Source organism: Ctenopharyngodon idella, chromosome 24 (genome assembly GCF_019924925.1).
Source record: "Ctenopharyngodon idella isolate HZGC_01 chromosome 24, HZGC01, whole genome shotgun sequence".
NCBI lineage: Eukaryota > Metazoa > Chordata > Actinopteri > Cypriniformes > Xenocyprididae > Ctenopharyngodon > Ctenopharyngodon idella.
The window spans coordinates 10,188,102-10,206,646 of NC_067243.1; the positions used below are offsets into that span (position 1 = coordinate 10,188,102).

An 18,545-nucleotide genomic window follows, 5' to 3' on the forward strand; every position below is an offset into this window, starting at 1 on the left:
ATTGCAGAACTGACGGATAAAGCTTGGGATTCACATGGTTTTAGGGAAATACTGTACACATTTAGGGTTGGGCAAAATTCACAATTGAAGAACTGGCATCCTTACAATTCACAAGTTTGAATTTGAACTGAATTCGCCACATTTCAAAGGAAGTTGATTTGGAATTGACAGGACAGGAAGAAACATTTAATGAACTATAATTCAAAGAGGGCTGGGCAACAAACACAAGCTCCTCCGACATTTCTCTTTCAAATTTCTTGTTTTACACTTCTAATTTGTGACCGGTGTTTTGTTTTGCCCTATCCTCTGTGTTTCCGCATTCGTCATTGCGTCGGGTTAGAGTTCACTCTTCCACCGGAACTAGACTCGCGTATGATTGTTACCGGAAGCTGGTGATTACAGGATTACTTTTATGGATTACTTTTAAGGACATGGATTACTTTTATGATGGATGGATGCACTTTTTTGGGCTTTAAAGAAAAACGGCACCATTCACAACCATTATAAAGATTGGAAGAGTCAGGATATTTTTAATGTAACTCCGATGGCTGGAAGAAGAAAGTCATATACACCTAGGATGGCTTGAGGGTGAGTAAATTATGGGAACATTTTCATTTTTGGGGGGAACTGTCCTTTTAAAATTAGTTATGGTTTAACTTAATTAACAATAATTGAACTTTACAGTTATATGAACTTCTTTACATTTAAAATCAGAATCTAATTACCATTCAACTCAAATTCTATTCAGATCCAGGAATCTAAAAAGCATTTTCAATTCAGTTCTGAATTATGCACAATCCTGGTACATGTAATGTATGTTACATCTCTAGAGCTTTATTTATTTATTTATTGTTATGCTGAAGTTCTGTTCATTAAATCTTCCTACAAAGGTGATTCTCAATGGAAAAGGACAAAGAGAGAGACTAGATTTACATCTCAAGGAAGTGGCTTTATTTTAACCATGATTAATCCCTGTTCATGCCTCACTTTGTAGAAGCCACCCAAGAGACTCATGGGATATTACCACTGTCACACTCGAACAGTAAAATAAACAAGCCCTGAGTTGCACACGTTTCCAGAAATCCATCAGCACGCCCCATAAATACTACTGATCTGAAACCCAGGTTTTCTTTTGGGGCTTGAAAAACAATGTCATTCATCAATTACGGGACAACATAACCATTTTAATAAATTTCAAAAATCTCACCCGAGGCGATTCCACAAATCATTTACAATGTGAACCTCGATCTTAATGTTGGGCAATAAATGTATTGACATCTGCATTTTATGACTGACCTAAAAAAAAAACCTCGATAAATGGATGTTCTGTCTTTCCCAGCAGTTCCCATGCTGGGAAGAGCGAGTAGAAAAGTTTGGAAGATGTACGGAGTGAAGAATGGAGCGTCTCCGCAGAAACATGAATCATGCTGCATCATTCACCAACAAACAAATGTCATCTCTCCACCCAACCCGGCAGCTTCATCATGCTAAAGCTCCTGACAGCAAAGGAACATAAAATGAGCGGCCCAATTCGTCTCCCCAAGGCAAATTCACTCCATCATTCCTCTACTACTTTTTTTTCCTCCCTCCATCAAGTGCCTGGAAAAGAGCGAAAAAAAAAAAAAAAATCTGTTCACCTCAGTGAATAGGGGCAGGTGCTTGAAGGTGCGAATGCGATGAAGGCTTTGTTTCTATTCGGTTGTTAACAAGACAAACAACTTACTATTCTTACTTCCTGTGTCATTGTTTGGTTTGACACTCTGGAATAATCTAAATATAGTTCTGCATGTTCATTTGCAACACCATTTATCCTATTCGTGATCAGATCCGTACACATAACTCAGCTTTTTAATGTTTTTTTAAGGAATAGTTCAGCCACAAATGAAAATCCTGACATAATTTACTCACCTTCATGTTGTTCCAAACCTGTATGACTTACTTACTTATGTTTGTGGAAAAAAGTAAAGATTTTTAATAAAATAATTTTAAGAATACGGCAGCTGTTGACCACACTGTTACCATAACTTAAATAAATGCAATATAGACATAATACTGTTTATATGCAAGACAATATAATTGACAAGTTGCTATGCTAATAGTAACATTGTTTAATATAGATATAAAAAATGCATGCATTCTGAGCGTCATCTACAGGGCTTAATGAACAGGCCATAGAATAGACATGATGTGAATTAGGTTGTAGTAACTTAATGAAATTGTCTTGATAACTTTGGAAATTAGGCAGTGGATTTCTAGTTCCCAGCATGCTTTGCATACGACTGGATAAGGAGAATAAATGTTGAAATTAAGTGTTAATTTATTTGTTTTAGTGAAGGGAAAGTTCCTCTAACTCAATGTAGCTTGTTGGTTGAACGTAAATTCACTCAAATTTGTCATAACGCAAAAAAACTGTTTTTTTTTTTGTTTTTTGGAGCCAACACATCATTTTTTAGAGTGCATACAATGAAAGTCAAGGGTCCAAACAGTCTATGGACCCCCCCACCAAAAATACAAAACCATTCAAAAGTTTGAAGTTGTGAAGATTTTTAATGCTTTTAAAAGAAGTCTCTAATGCTTCCCAAGGCTGCATATATATATATATATATATATATATATAAAAAAGCAGTAATAATGTGAAATATTATTATTATTTAAAATAACTGTTTTCTATTTTAAATTTTAATTTATTCCTGTAATTGCAAAGCTGATTTGGTGCTCAAGAAAGACTTATTATTATTGTCATCAATATTATGTTGAAAACAGCTGTGCTGCTTAATATTTTTGTGGAAACTGTGATACATTTTGTCTTCAGGATTCTTTGATGAACAGAAAGTTCAAAGGAACAGAATTTATTTGAAACAGAAATATTTTGTAACAAAAAGTCTTTACTGTCACTGTTTTAATCAATTTAAGGCATCCTTACTAAATTAGTTTCTTTAAAAAAATATTTGGTTACACTTTACTTTAAGGTGACGCAGATACATTGTAATTACTCAAATAAGTACTGAGTAATATTAATTAACTACATGTACTTATTATTATAGTGTTACGGTTAGGGTTAGGTTTGTTGTTAGTTACTTGTAATTATGCATAATTTACTGTGATTACTATAGTAAGTACAAGTAGTAACATGCAACTACGTCACCGTCTCTTTTCAAAGAAAAAAAAACATCATACAGGTTTCGAATGACATGAGGGTGAGTAAATGTTGACAAAATGTTCATTTTTTTATATGTCTACAACCTCCTGTATACGTAAGATCTATGTATATAACAGCTCTGCAAAGGGTTCTTGTGTTAACGCAGGCCTCTAAGCTTCGGATCGGGCGTCCGGCCAACAGGAAGCTCTCCCAAAGGGTGACGGTGAGTGGGCGGCCATGCACTGGCTGCTTCGAAGGGACAAAATGGAGTTCGTCAGACAGATGGATATAATTCAGTCATTACACACACACACACACACACACACACACACACACACACACACACACTGAGGCTCCAATTCATTCCACTCAGCTTTCGGAAAAATGATGTACTTCAACTCATGAACTCAAAACATCAAGCAGAGCTAGAGCTTCACGTTCTTGATCTTAAAAAGGTGTTGAAACTAGAGATTTGGTTCTTGAGAAGTAACAGACTGCAGTGTAGCTCTATGCACTATGAGCTGGTGTCTTCAGAACAAGTAAGCACAGATTACAGTCAAAGATTGCCTGACTTCTGCTTTAAAGGTCAACCTGGTCAGCTTCTTCAGATCACACATTCACACAGCATAAGCTGTTGGCTGTAGCCTCATTAATCACTTCCTTTTCAAACGAATACACATCAACTGCGATGCTGGGAAAGCAAAACATCCTTAACTGGTCTGAATGAAGACCATTTCCTGGATTGCTGTTCATCACAGATTAAAAAGTAGAACTTCTTCTCTGACTTCTCTGCCAAGGTTTTATTGACTTATTACACATGATAATGAAGTCAAAAAGAAAACCGCTGGTACCTGTGATACAAGGCACAGATAATCGCTTTCCTCGGGTAGAGAGGACAGTTAATTATGACTGACAGCTATGACCTCGGAATATGCCGCATGGCTAATCTAAGCACGTTTGTTCAAGTCTATCCGCTTAAAACGGATCTTCTCGATATTATCCTGATGTAGATGCTTTCCTTTCCTGCAAGAATGTAATCCACACTTCAATATGGTTGACTATAAAAATAATTTTTCACGAGGCAGAGCAACATAAGGTAGTAGGAAGCAGAGAAACACAAACAGTAGTGCGGTTATGCGGTTTTCTGGCAGGGATTTCAGCACCACGGACAGCTCCCGGAGAAAGGCCAGACTCTTCAGTCCTGAATCACATCATGTCTATTCTATGGCCTGTTCATTAAGCCCTGTAGATGACGCTCAGAATGCATGCATTTTTTATATCTATATTAAACAATGTTACTATTAGCATAGCAACTTGTCAATTATATTGTCTGTTTATATGCAAGTATTATGTCTATATTGTGTGTATATATATATATATATATATATATATATATATATATATATACACACAACTGTCCAAAATGTTAATTATATAAAATTTAAAAATATATATATTAAAAATATATAAAAAGCTACAGTAAAACTTAACTAAACATAATTTATGCTCACACTATATACAGTAAAATATATTGTAAAAGAGAATCGAATTACTGTAAATTATTGCAAAAAAGTTTTTATAAGTAAACAGTATTAAATGAAACCCTATAATTTATGAAGAAAATCTGCAAGACAATGTGTATATTTTTGCAGTAAAATATTAAAATAAAATAAAAACAATACAAAAGAATGCTGTTATTAGTAATAAGTATACATTATGCCTCACGTGTATATATATATTATATATATATATAAATATAAATGCACAAATGGGTTGGACCAATCAGCAAGCAAGGAAGCAACAGCCCGCATTTCTGCCTCCAGCAATATAGCCCTCATTCTGACCGAGTCTAAACTGATAACCGTCCAAATAACTGCTAATTTTTATTCGTACATAATTAATTGTATTAAATAAGATGAACCAAATAATTCCTAAATACGGATGTGGCATATCACATTCAGACTGAATGAATGAGAGAATGAATGAAAGAAAGATTCGACCGCAAAGGTGGAACACTGTGCAGTTGTCAATAGCGCACACATTTATCACACTCACGCACGAGCGCGCGCGCGCGCACACACATACACACACACACACACACGCGAGAGATAAAGACAGTGGGGGGAAAAAGCTCACAGCCGGTGAGAGAACGCTTCTGTGGATATATGTATGAATATATATATACTGAACGACTGTTCAAATTACATAAGTGACCCTTTTAATTACTACAGACGAGTGCGTTGTATTTTAAGTGCCCTTAGATGTTAGGCTTACTGTGTATTGTTCTTAACGTTTATGAAAACCACAAACATTTGGTGTCAGAAAGACGTCAAAGTGTCAATAAATGCAAATATCAAAACACGATTGACTTACTTTCTCAATCTGTGAGGTTCAAATCGCAGGCAAAATCGCCGTTCCGTTCGCTTCCAAAGCACGAAAATCCATCCGCAATTCTCAAGGAATGTAGCGCGAGGCGAATGAAATGTTCTTCAGCGTGTACTTTGGGCTATCCAAGCTATCCAAGAGCAGTTTTACAAGCTTCTATGAGAAGAAATTCGCTCCCGTATATCCACTCGGTCTTCCTGTCAATGCCATCATATGGACGAGTGCCTCTAGAGCAAATATCTCGATGCTTTCTTGCCCTGCATCATCAAAATCCGGTGTACCGAGTCTTTTCCTGCTGATAAATCAATTAATTCGTCGTCTCCCTGGTTTTGCGTGTCATTCTTGGCGTTTACCACCACAGATTTGGGTTTTCACATTCAGCCAGTACGCATCTAGATGGGTTTTATCCCTGAGATGGACCATTCCCTGCATCTTCTTCATCTCAATCTTCAACAGACCATAAACGCAGACAGCTGATGGTCTTATTCCACAGTCATGGTTTAAAACGGAACTTTTCTTCCCTCTTTACGCACCCGATCTGATTAGATTTCTACTCACAGCCCAGTGCGGATTTCAAGATGCTTATTTCCTTGAAATGTGATAATGTCCTACGGAATGCCTTGCGAGAGAAAGCCTCGCGCAAATATTCTTATATCACATCATATCCAAGACGATCAGCATCATCTGGAAAGGAGAAAAAGGACAAAATCTTCCAAGTTTCTATTTTCTTTTCAGGAAAGTGGATGAAAATGCGCCAAATGTGAGTCAAATCATCCCTTTCTTAGTTAGTTGATCGATTAATACAATAACCACCGTCGTAGTTCCTTTTCAAATGCGTATAAACTTGTCAGAGGTGAGGTATTCATCAAAAGCTACATCCCACCAGATACTCAATACAGTTCAACTCAACTCCGACGAAAAGCAATCCACTGACGCGACGAAAATCCACGCGAATGATGCTGCGCTCCGCGCCAAGCCGTATTACGCAGCGCGCGAGAGCTGACCGGAGAACAGCTACAAGTGAGTCACCCCGCGAGCAGGAGCATCTAAAGAGGCGAGACTCGTCGAATACGTCGAGATCTCTTCGGTGAATGAAGTTCTAGTGTGAAGTATACCCAGACGTGTCCAATGACGCGCGGCTCTCGGTGGGCATCGGCTCAGCGCACTCCGCTGGTGACACCAAGAATCTTCTAACACGTATTGATGTAGCCCTCAGCCCAAAGTCTCACTCTTCTGACTGTCTTCAGTGGCGTCTTCTTGGATGCGTAAAAGTCAATGGTCCAATAATCTTTTTCCATCTTACCAATGATTGGTCGAGTGCAATAACCCAGAACGCTATAGATTATATGATGAGGGGGTGTGCGGGCGTTCGGACAGGTCTGTAGCGCCTGTTTGACGTACACATATGCGTGTATGATTGTGTATAGCCTGGGTACTAAGTGTGAGTGTTTGATGCGCTGCTTCTTCCTGTCTAGTGCAGAAGGGACACGACTGCCATCTACCGACTCTCCGTCCCCTGTCTAGACGCCGTACTCTGCCTTACGACCACTTGAGCCTTAAAAAAAAAAAAAAAAAGGAAACCTGGTGCGTGAAAGCAAGCATGTAATTTTCAAACCACAGATCATAAGCACGTTCTAGTGACCTGCACACGCCTCCGCCGGTTATGAAGTCAGTGATATATGCTATATATGCTCACGGGGGCTGTAAAACGCACAGATCATGCCAAAACATATAGAAGGATTTCTAATCTCTATAATAGCTAAAGATGCAGAGTTAATTTGGAAAGAAAGAAAGAAAGAAAGAAAGAAAGAAAGAAAGAAAGGCTGCACTTTTCGACACCTTTGAATTCAATTATGATAAAAGAAGTTCAAAACTCATACAACAGGGTAGAAATTACAGAAATTATTGTGACAAGTTAAATGGGTGGAAACAAAGATGTTATAATAGCAAAATTAATAAAAAATAAAGAATTAATTAGAATGGTTGAGTTTATTATACATCATACAGCCAAAAACATTATTTAGTACTTCTGTTGAAATCATCAGCATTATTTGGAAAAAAAAAAAATCATATTCAATGGCCAAATTCTTGATTTTAAAGGGTTCACCCAAAAATGAAAATTCTGTCATTAATTACTCACCCTCATGTCATTCCACACACGTAAGACCTTCGTTCTTCAGAACACAAATTAAGATTTTTTTGATGAAATCCCAGAGGTATATGACTCGTCCATAGACAGCAACACTTTCAAGGTCCAGAGAGACATCATTAAAACAGTCGACGTGACTGCACTGGTTCAAACTTAATTTTATGAGGCGACGAGCATACTTTTTGTGCGCAAAAACAAAACAAAAATAACTTTATTTAACAATCTCTTCTCTTCTGTGTCATTCTTCTACACTGTTTACGTTCAGCACTTCAGAATGCCGACTCATTATTGGCCGGCTCCTGCATCAGCATCACACGCATGCGTCGTACTGCTCACATGAACAGTGTCGGCCAATACTGAGCTGGCGTTCGGATGTAAACACGGAAGCCTTCACTGTGCTTACTGCGTCACCTGTGTAAGGATAATAACAGGGAAGAGAAGAAATTGTTGTTGTTATTTTTGTTTTTGTGCACAAAAAGTATTCTCATCGCCTTATAAAATTAAGGTTGAACCACCGCAGTCACATTGACTATTTTAACGATGTCTTTAGTACCTTTCTGGACCTTGAAAGTGTTGATTATATTGCTGTCTATGGACGAGTCATATACCTCTCGGATTTAATCAAAAATGTCTTAATTTGTGTTCTGAAGATGAACGAAAGTCTTACTGGTTTGGAACGACATGAGGCTGAGTAATTAATGGCAGAAATGTCATTTTTGGGTGAATTAACCCTTTAAGAAAGATCTATCAATCGGACAATGATGGCAAACAAAACAGACAGCAAAACAGCTATATTCTATGCAAAATTTTTGATAAAGTGAAACAAGATACATTTCTAGTTTTAATAGTATTTGTTCTTCAGACCTTCCTCATTAAAAGAAAAAGTATCAGCTTTATTGCAAAGTCACCCACATTTGTTTTTTGACCACTGAAAATGTGTACATTTTACTCATGGAGTCACATTGAGATCCCCATATCTCTGGAAATGAATGATATAGAGCCTTAAAAATAATGACAAGTTTGCTAAGAACCAGAATATTAAAGGATATTAAGATATCTTTAATACTTCTTGAGTTACACGCTGCAAACTTTGGGGAAAAAATGTGAAAAGTTTTTTTCCCCCATTTTTGAACTGTCGCCATTGGCACATAATGCAACAAGAAAGGAAGTCAACTGATTTTATTAATAAACCAACAAATCTCTGTGTAAATATGAAATAATGATGCTGCCATCTTTCTAAAGTCATTTTTTTGCCCCCTGTAATTTGGCTTGAAATAGCAGGTGAAAATCACAATGTTGACCCCCCCACAGTAAATATTCACCCATGCCATTCAATATTTTGTCTTTTTTCTTAATTTATTTTTTTTGCATTTGTATTTTTTGTATTCTGGTTGAGTTGATACACACCATACATCCATATATAAATTACTACTTTTACTGTCATTTTTGATTCTGTTGCTGTAGTTCATACTCATATAAAAGACATTAAATTAAAAAACTTAAAAAAAAATCTTCTACCTTTTTTTTTTTTTTTTTTGCTTCAGATCAAAAGTTGTAATATAGTGATTCATCTCAAAACTGGATGTTCTAGTTAATGGCTCAGTACACTTTAGTAAGGGATTTTTGAAAATCCCTATGAAGAAAATGAATGAGGAAAATACTTCAGCTAAAAATGGGCGGTGTTCTCTTTTTAGTAGTTGGCATCATGCTAAAAAGCATTTTATAGAACCAAATTTGGATACACCCCAATGAATATTTTGGTCTGTTTCCCCAAAAGAGAAAGAATGTCAATTTCAAATGCATATATCTGCTTTTTAGAGCATATACTAATGACCTTAAATCGAATAAACTAAAACTCAGTTATTTTCAAATATATCTCAGCCTCAGACGTCACTCCCACAGACTGTTCGGAACACAAAATGCCAAACACTTCAGGAGTTTCAAAGTAGTCATCTGATTGGTTGAACTCTACAGGATTTCCAGGAGACTGTGTGTGTGTTGCGTTTCTTTAACAGTCCGCATGGAAATAAAGCCGCCTTGATGCCAAACCCCCTCATGGAAGAAGAAAGTCGTTGAGTTTACAACTGTGACAATGAGCGCTTACCAGTATCAACTAAACACTGGGTTTTCAAAAGTATGTGAAGTTCCATTGTTGCAGTAAGGTCAAATGAAATTGCAGGGTCCTCGACTTTACGTTTTCACACCCCTAAACTGTGATTAGTTGCTTTACATGTCAGTCAGACGTCCTTTTGCGCTGTCCTTGGCCAATAAAAGCCGGTATGGCTACGCCAGACTAGAGTACATCCTGATTTGCATGTAAGAAAATAAAAAAAGTCTTACTACCAAACTTTTGTGAGTGAATTTTTAAGAACTGTTTTCTCATTCCTTCAGCGAAATATGCTTGTCAGCATCCCGTCACATCCTCGTGCTTCACGGACATCTCGTCATTTAGCTGTCCGCGCGCCTGTCCACCTGCCCATCAAACGCAGCCAAATCAGCTAAATATGGGTGAAGATCAGCTCCTCCTCTCCTGCTGTCTGATTGAGTCATTCTAATTGTTTGACATTAAAGGGCAGGTGTGTTTCTTTGACTGACAGTCCAGTTTCCACCGCGGTCTATTCACACAACATGCAAACGCATATGAGGCCCACTTAATAATGGCTTTAACATCATCTAACATTTCTCAAATGCATCTCTGAAACATAAATACGTTATCTGACAGCTCTGGGTTGACTTATATGCCCAGAGAATCGTGATGGCGAGGTAGCCTTGTTATGACAGCCTTATCTAATGGTCCAGATTTAAAGCTTTCATTTTACAGCCCTCCAATGATTCTCCTGCGACCACTACGTTTCACTTAGGATGTTATTTGCTCTGTGGGAACCATCTGAATGACCATAACATCTATCTTAATGCAACCATTCATTTCTCTACAGGGACACCAGAGGAAGAGGTGATTGACGGAACATTTCTATAGCGAAGTGCTTTCAATTTACTCCGAAACAGGTCGAGCTTAAAAGAGAAGAAGCTGAATTAAATTAAAGCATGCCATTACCTCTCACTGGCTGTAATGTTGAAGTAGACAGACTGTCAATAAAGGTACACATGCATGTTAGCGCACAACAAGACCATAGGAGTGTTGCATGCACTATCACATAAAACATTGATTTTAGCATTATACAGAACAAAATATGAGTGGTTCTGTTTTTTTTAGCACATTGCTACACAGTTTCTGGAGTTTTTAAGGCAGTTGATGGCTACTGTAAAAATATTCTGGATGTATTTATAAGGAATATTTAAAAACAGAAGTTCAATTTCATTTATAAATTCAATAAACATACTTTTTTAACAACTTTTCACTGTTTTGGCAACAAAATGCACTGTATTCATTAACATAAAATAATTATACATTAAATAATAGCTACTAAACAAATAAAAATGTGGTAAAATCATTCATTTAACAAAAATACTATAAAAATCAAATACACATTATCAGATGAACAACCGGTCTGCAACTACACTGATTTACTTAGCTCGTGTTTGATTCACTAAAAAAGAAAAAAAAAAACATTCGTTCGGGAATCGATTGGACTACACTAATCGAGTTGTATGTGATCGATAAAAAGAGTCAGTTCATTAGAGTCGTTCGTTTGGGAATGCAATCTAATAATTAAAACAAAAACAAAAAATACTATAAAAAAAAACAAACTACAAAATTCACACTAAAAAGAACTGGCTCATAAGAATCATTCACTTGGGAATCGATTGGACTACACTGGTCTTGTTGTGTTGTATGTGTTTGATTCACTAAAAAGAACTGGCTCATAAGAATAATTCGCTTTTGAATCGATCAGACTACACTGGTCTTGTTGTACTGTATGTGTTTGATTCACTAAAAAGAACTGGCTCATAAGAATCATTCACTTGGGAATTGATTGGACTACACTGGTCATGTTGTATATGTTTGCTTCACTAAAAAGAACTGGCTCATACGAATCATTTGCTTGGGACTCAATTGGACTATACTGGTCGTGTTGTATGTGTTTGATTCACTAAAAAGAACTGGCTCATAAGATTCATTTACTTGGGAATCAATTGGACTACACTGGTTGTGTTGTATGTGTTTGACTCACTAAAAATAATTGGTTCATAAGAGTCATTCGTTAAGTAGCCTAATGCAATCTAATAATTATAATAAACATGAAATAACAGCTACACTGTAAAAAAAAAATGCTGGATTAAAAACAATCCAAGTTGGGTTGAAAATGGACAAACCCAGCAATTGGGTTGTTTTAACCCAGCGGTTGGGTTAAATGTTTGCCCAACCTGCTGGGTAGTTTTATTTAACTCCACTATTGTTTAAAAATGAACCCAAAATATGTTGTAAATTTACATTTATTAATATGTTTCATAAACAAACATTTATTGAAGAGCATCAAAAATGTCTATTTACAACATGTTTTTGAAGCGCTGTTCATTGTAGCCAATTACAGACATATCTGTTGAGCGTGTGAACACAATGGCCAATCAGAGGTGTTTAAGAATCTGCTCAATATGCTAGGGAGAAATGCTTGTATTGTCACATTTTAAAAATTTCAATACAGAGTTGGTACTTTTGATAACACTATATTACACTAGCAATAAATTACAAAAACAAAACAAAACAAAAAACATCAACATTGCTGCAATATTTGCCACTGTACTATACCTCTTAAGAAGTTAGAGTTACCCTGCTATTCTACTTTTTTAAATGAACCTGTTCTCAATCCCTAAGTCTGAGCAATATACTGATGATTGCTTCAGAAAACACAACTAGACCACAACAGGCAACAAAATAACTGCAAAAACAACTCATCGTGAGTTTTATATGAAGAGAAAACCTCAAAATAAAACACACCCTGAGACCTCCAGCAATGCAGCCTGCAAAAACCTTCCTATTTGTGCTGGCTGATGTGGCTGCGTCCTTCAGGAAAAGACCAAAGAGTACCGTTGACTCTCCACGTGAGAGAATAAATCTTTGTCGCCCTTCAGTCCTTGCGTCCTCTCTATCTTCTGGGACTTTACAACTAAAGGGGGGGGTCAAACATCACACCAAAACAATCACTATGCAGCATAACATATCGAGCGCAGGGTAGGAGGTCAATATCACAGACCCTGCAGGACACCTCATTGTTAGGACCTTGTCATTGCCTGACCGTTGAAACATCTGGTTGCGTTTTACACGCAGCAGACTAATCTTTGTACTTACACCACAAACAGAAAACACAGATACGGTCTAACAGAGTTTGAAGAGGAGAGCAGCTGTGGTTTTTCTGTCCTGGGGTGAAAACGCTGCTAGCAGCTGAATTAAACATGTGAGGGAAGTGGGATAATGCAATATCCATGTTGCATGCGTCAAAACGGATATATTTCCTTTATATGGCAAGCACCACTGATACAAGGCCTCTGTCATCATTCTCGAGGTTGTAAGAATGCCATTACTTGCCAAGGCAGACAGCTTACTTTGGGCAAAAAAGCTGGACCGTAAAGAATCTGCATCTACAGAATTCCACAGAATTCCAATCCACAACTTTCACCATGCTTTTCCACAAATCCTTGTGTGTTTATCAAAAGTTTTAACTAAATATTCTATTCTTGCCTATATGGTCTGGTATATATGATAGCGCTTTTCAAACTTCAGTCAATGCACAACATCAACAGTTACTAACACCAATTAGGCTACCTCAAAAAAATTACCTACTCTTTTAAGCGTACAAATTATTCTTAGCTAAAATTAGTATAGAAAATGTCATACAGCATGAACTAATTTAACTTAATGAGCCTGTTGGATTGAACAACTTACACTAATGCAATAACAGTTAAAGTGAGTTGAAGTAAATGTTATATATATATATATATATATATATATATATATATATATATATATATATATATATATATATATTACAAGATGTGTCAATTAATTAATCGCAAATTAATTGCACATTAATTGCGCAATTAATATTTTGATATATTTACAGACTGTTTATTGCAGCTCAGAGGTGGCATGAACGCATTTACACTGCGATTACAAATGCATAAATAATGCAGTGAGATTATTGGGTTTTAAATGGATTTTAAAGGGATAGTTCACCCAAAAATGAAAATTCTGTAATCATTTACTCACCCTCATGTTGTTTCAAACGTCTGTATGACTTTCTTTCTCCTGTGGAACATAAAAGAAGATAATTTGAGAAATGTCTCAATATTTTTTTTCCATACAATGGAAGTCAATGGTAACAGAATTTTTTATTTTTGGGTGAACTTACACTTCAATGGGTTTTTTATTAAATGGATAGTTCACCCAAAAATGAAAATTCTGTCATCATTTACTCACAAGTTGTTCCAAACCTAAATTTCTCTGTTCTGCTGTACACAAAGGAAGATATTTGGAAGAATGTTTGTAACCAAGCAGATCTCGCCCCCCATTGACTACCATAGTAGGAAAAAATTACTATGGAGTCAATGGGGGGCGAGATCTGCCTGGTTTGAGGGGCAAGGTCTGTTTATACAGGTTTGGAACAACAAGAGGGGGAGTAAATAATGACAGAATTTTCATTTTTGGGTGAACTATCCCTTTAATATATAATTATTATTTCCTTAATTCCTGAATGAATCAGCCGTTTTATCAAATTGAATGAATGAATGACTCAACGGCTGAATCCAAAATCGCCCCTTAAACCCTCAATCACTATTCCCTACGTTAGTCCACTAATACAGTTCACTTGAAGGAGAGTATGAAAACAAATTCGAAGTGTACATCGGATTCAGCCAATGACATACTTGATAATTAATATAAATAGTATGATAAATGGATCTTGTTTTATCACCATGGTATCCTTCAGAAACCACAGTTTGAGATTCACTGCTATAGGCTGTATATCCATTCCAGTGCTACATCTGTCTTAACACAATTTATCATATTTAAACCCATTCCACAGAACTCCACGGATTCCAATCCCTGTGCTGAAAATGTGTAAATAGTCAGATTCTGTTTGGGCCTGATCATTAGTACCAGCAAGGCTTTTTTTGATCAAAGTAGTGAAGATTCACTGCCATCACAGCTGTGAAACGACACATTACTGATCACAGTTACCAATCTCTCCAAAAAGCATGACTCACAAAAGCATGTGTCACAAATAATAATTCACCAATTTCCCTAATTAAGATGAGTATCCATGCACCTCTCACCTTTTCTGTGTGATTTTTGGGTTTGGCAGAGTCAATAGGCCTCCTGGAAATGGCAGAGAAAATAATGGAATGATATGAACACCTCAGCGGCATCCATGATATTTGCACCAATTCAGCAAATTTCACAGACTTGCTAATTAGAAGCATTGATGTGTTTGCTGTCCTGTTTAATCTCCACTTTGATCCAGTCTAATCTCTCATCATACTCATTATCCAAGGGTTCTTCTGGCCCGGAGGGTTTGCGATCGAAGAGCACACTCCTGATTTTCAACACAGACTGGCTGCGGACTTCATTTCTTTATTACAGCCCTTCATCAGCATACATTAGAATAATTAGCAGGCTCCGCCTCTTATCGGTTTCTCTGTACTAGACTGGGGCCACTAGGGTGAAGAGACTGATAAGGACATTACTGAGATATTACCCAAAAATAGTTAATCCCAAAATTAAAATTATTTCATTACTGGAATATAGCGCACAAATCGTTTGGACCACTTTTATGGTGTTTCTTTAACTCCATCAACAGCAGTTGTAGCATAATATTGATTACCACAAAAATTTGTTTCCCCTTGTCGCTCCTTTTCTGCTTTTTTAAAAAAACAAAAGGAGGAGCAAGTCGAAATTACCTTCTGCCATTAGTCTGGCTACGCAAGACTAGTGTTTGTATGGAAGCGCTTTTCAGGGGTCTGTGTCCACTTGTTTGGTGCACACCAGGGTTCAGGTGGCAGCATTTACACTTATTTTAATGAATCGCACTAATAGAGTAATTGCACCAGAGTTTGTTTTAAAGGGGACCTATTATGCCCCTTTTTACAAGATGTAATATAAGTCTCTGGTGTCCCCAGAATGTGCTGAAGTTTCAGCTCAAAATACCCCACAGATTATTTATTATAGCTTGACAAATTTGCCCCTATTTGGGTGTGAGCAAAAACATTGTGTGTGTCCCTTTAAATGCAAATGAGCTGCTGCTCCCAGACCCCTTTCCAGAAGAGGGTGGAGCTTTAACAGCTTGTGCTTCTGTTGCTCAACAACAACAAAGCTGGAGAATCTCACGCACCCAAAATGTAGATTTTCAGTAACGGTGTTCAGCCTTACATTGTTTAAACCGGAGTCGGACACTGATGGAGAGACTCAAGAAGAAGTTACAACTTTTAGAATGCAACTTAATATTTCTGAATGGTTAGTGGATAAATTTATGTAGATTCAACTCATCGACTAGCGTGTGCCGTCATGTTAAACTTTTGTGCAAATCCAGCATTGAACTGACCCTCGTTTGTGAAGCAGTCCGGCGTAAAATGACGGCATGGCAACAACAACTCTTCCTCTTCTCTAAAGCAGCCCAACATGGCCTCACCTCCTTTGTTGCGTGTTCTCGGGGGCAGAGTTTATGTACATTTCGGGGTTTGTGATGTCACCAACCCGGGAAGAACTTGTTGTAGTCCCTGCCAGCCGTTTGTTGTAGTCCTTAAAGCGATTTCTCTAAAAGAAAATAACTCCCTTCGCACTGAACTTTGAGCGTCGTAACTTTGCAGATGTTGTTTATTCTCAAACAGCAACATTACACACTAACTCAAGTTAGAAAAGTGAAATCATAACCAAGGACCCCTTTAATCAAACCAAACCTGCGAAGTGTGAACACACCCTAAGATTTTTCAAAACAAACAGCTAAGGTCCATTTCAGACTGAATCATCCCTTTAAAACAGCACATCAATGTACAGATCTGGCAAGGGAAGACTCTGCATTAGTGTTAAAGGTTCTCTCCTGCTGGGCCAATGACATTCTAAGTTGCATCTTAATTAGTGTTATGAACCTGCACAGTAGTACGCACAGCAGATAAATGAAAAGGCAACACAACATGCCTCTTTGAATCTTGTCACTGCAAAGGATCTCGACGATGAAGGAGGGCTTTTTTTCTACTTAAGTTTGGAGTAGGGGCGTAAATCGAGTCGTTTTCTGCCAAGAAAAAACACATAATGGACTAAAAGTGCTTCCAGGCATATTTTAAAATACCTAACGGTTGCATATCACAGTTTACTACCGCCTGATTATGGAATAAATAACCACAAATACGGGCACACTGTGCATTTCAAAGGCTGGTGAATGGAAACATGGAAAGAAAAATACTAATGTTTCCCACTCTTGCAAATTCAAAAGTGTCTTTTCAAAGTGATGAAGATGAATACAAATCAGACACTCAGTTTTAATGGTGTGAATCTCGATGGCTTTAGATTATACCATTTTTTTTAAAGTAAATGCAATAATTATAGAGTATTGCTCAAAAGGATCATGCACATTCAAACTTGCATGTGCCTCTTTAGATTTTAGGCAAGTGGATTTTAAATGCCAATTTTTACCTATTTATGTTTGGGATTTGAATGCCAGTTCAAACAAAAAACGATTTGCGATTTTATGTATATGTATATATATATATATATATATATATATATATATATATATATATATATATATTATACACACACACACACACAATAAACCCTTGTTTTCCAAAAAGAGTAAGCTTGACATTATTGATCAGCACAACACATTTTTAGAAAACTAAAAATCTACAAGGTGTAATTACTGTCCGCAGATGAAGAGCTATTATGACTAACTGCAGACAACAGGAGCATTAGACAGGAGCTTGTTTTTATCCACCATTTAAGTGTTTAAATAACCCTTAGATATCATTTGCTGAAGAATGAATCTATCAAGACTGCAATTATTGTTCATCTTGGTCCGTTTTATTAAAAAATGCACCGTCCAAACTGCACATTCACAATTTTGTTTCATAGATTTGACTTAATATCTATCTCATAATTACATACTGCCTTAAAAGACCAAGTAACACAGATTAAATGGACTACAGTGATGCACAGAAGAACATTTCAATCGATGATAGGGGGGAAAAAAGGATTATGGTCTTCCGACAGTGACCTACACCTGCCAAAAGCACAACCCTGGTAACTCAAATGCAGAAAAATAGAGTTTATGGTATTTGAGATCATGGGGGCAGTCAGGGGTCGTGCACTATGATTTGTAGGTGTCTTTTCAAATAAAACGTAATAGAAGAACCATAATAAATGTGCAATCATTTATTGAGACTTTTGACCCCTTCATAATGTCTTATCACCACCCACACCCTGCTGTTTCTTGTAACATCTTTATGTGCCTCTGCAGGTGCCTTAAACATTAAAAAATGATATGTTTTCAACCTCAGCCGGCTCCCTCCCTCAAGATACAGCTTGCACGTGGAGATAACAAACTGCTTGCTGCATCAGTTGCAGTTTACACAATGCAGACAGATAACAATACGGTATGTCAAAATCAGCTCCCAGACTAAAATATGGATTCAAGTTTTAGTTGAGAGTTAAATACAGTGCGATACAGATGCTTTCAATTTTGAATAAATGTGCTTGTTTTGGAGTTAACACACACACACACAAAAAAAATCACAATTTAAATGCACAAGTAAACAGCTTGATTCTTCAAAATATGATTTTAAATGCTATTTTTCTCCATTAACACATAATTGCTGAGGTTTAATTGAGAGGTCGTATCAAATTTGGCACTCGCTTTATTTGTCACCTCTAAGCTAATGTGCTGAAAATAAGACTTCAATTATGAACTGCACTGACAGATTCTC

General features: G+C 36.9%; 1 protein-coding gene across 4 annotated transcripts in view; it reads right to left on the bottom strand.

Annotated features, from left to right (window-relative positions):
• The window catches only part of lrrc4ca (leucine rich repeat containing 4C, genome duplicate a), a 218,259-nt gene that overhangs the window by 71,347 nt on the left and 128,367 nt on the right, over positions 1–18,545 (bottom strand). Inside the window, exon 3 of one of the 4 annotated variants that reach the window (XM_051884558.1) lies at positions 13,840–13,878. The exons of 1 other annotated variant lie outside the window; for it this stretch is intronic. The gene's annotated coding sequence lies outside the window, so the exon portion shown is untranslated. Of the gene's footprint in view, positions 1–5,512; positions 7,268–13,839; positions 13,879–18,545 lie in introns of those variants that run through there. 2 more of the 4 variants (XM_051884557.1, XM_051884555.1) reach the window with 2 other exon arrangements.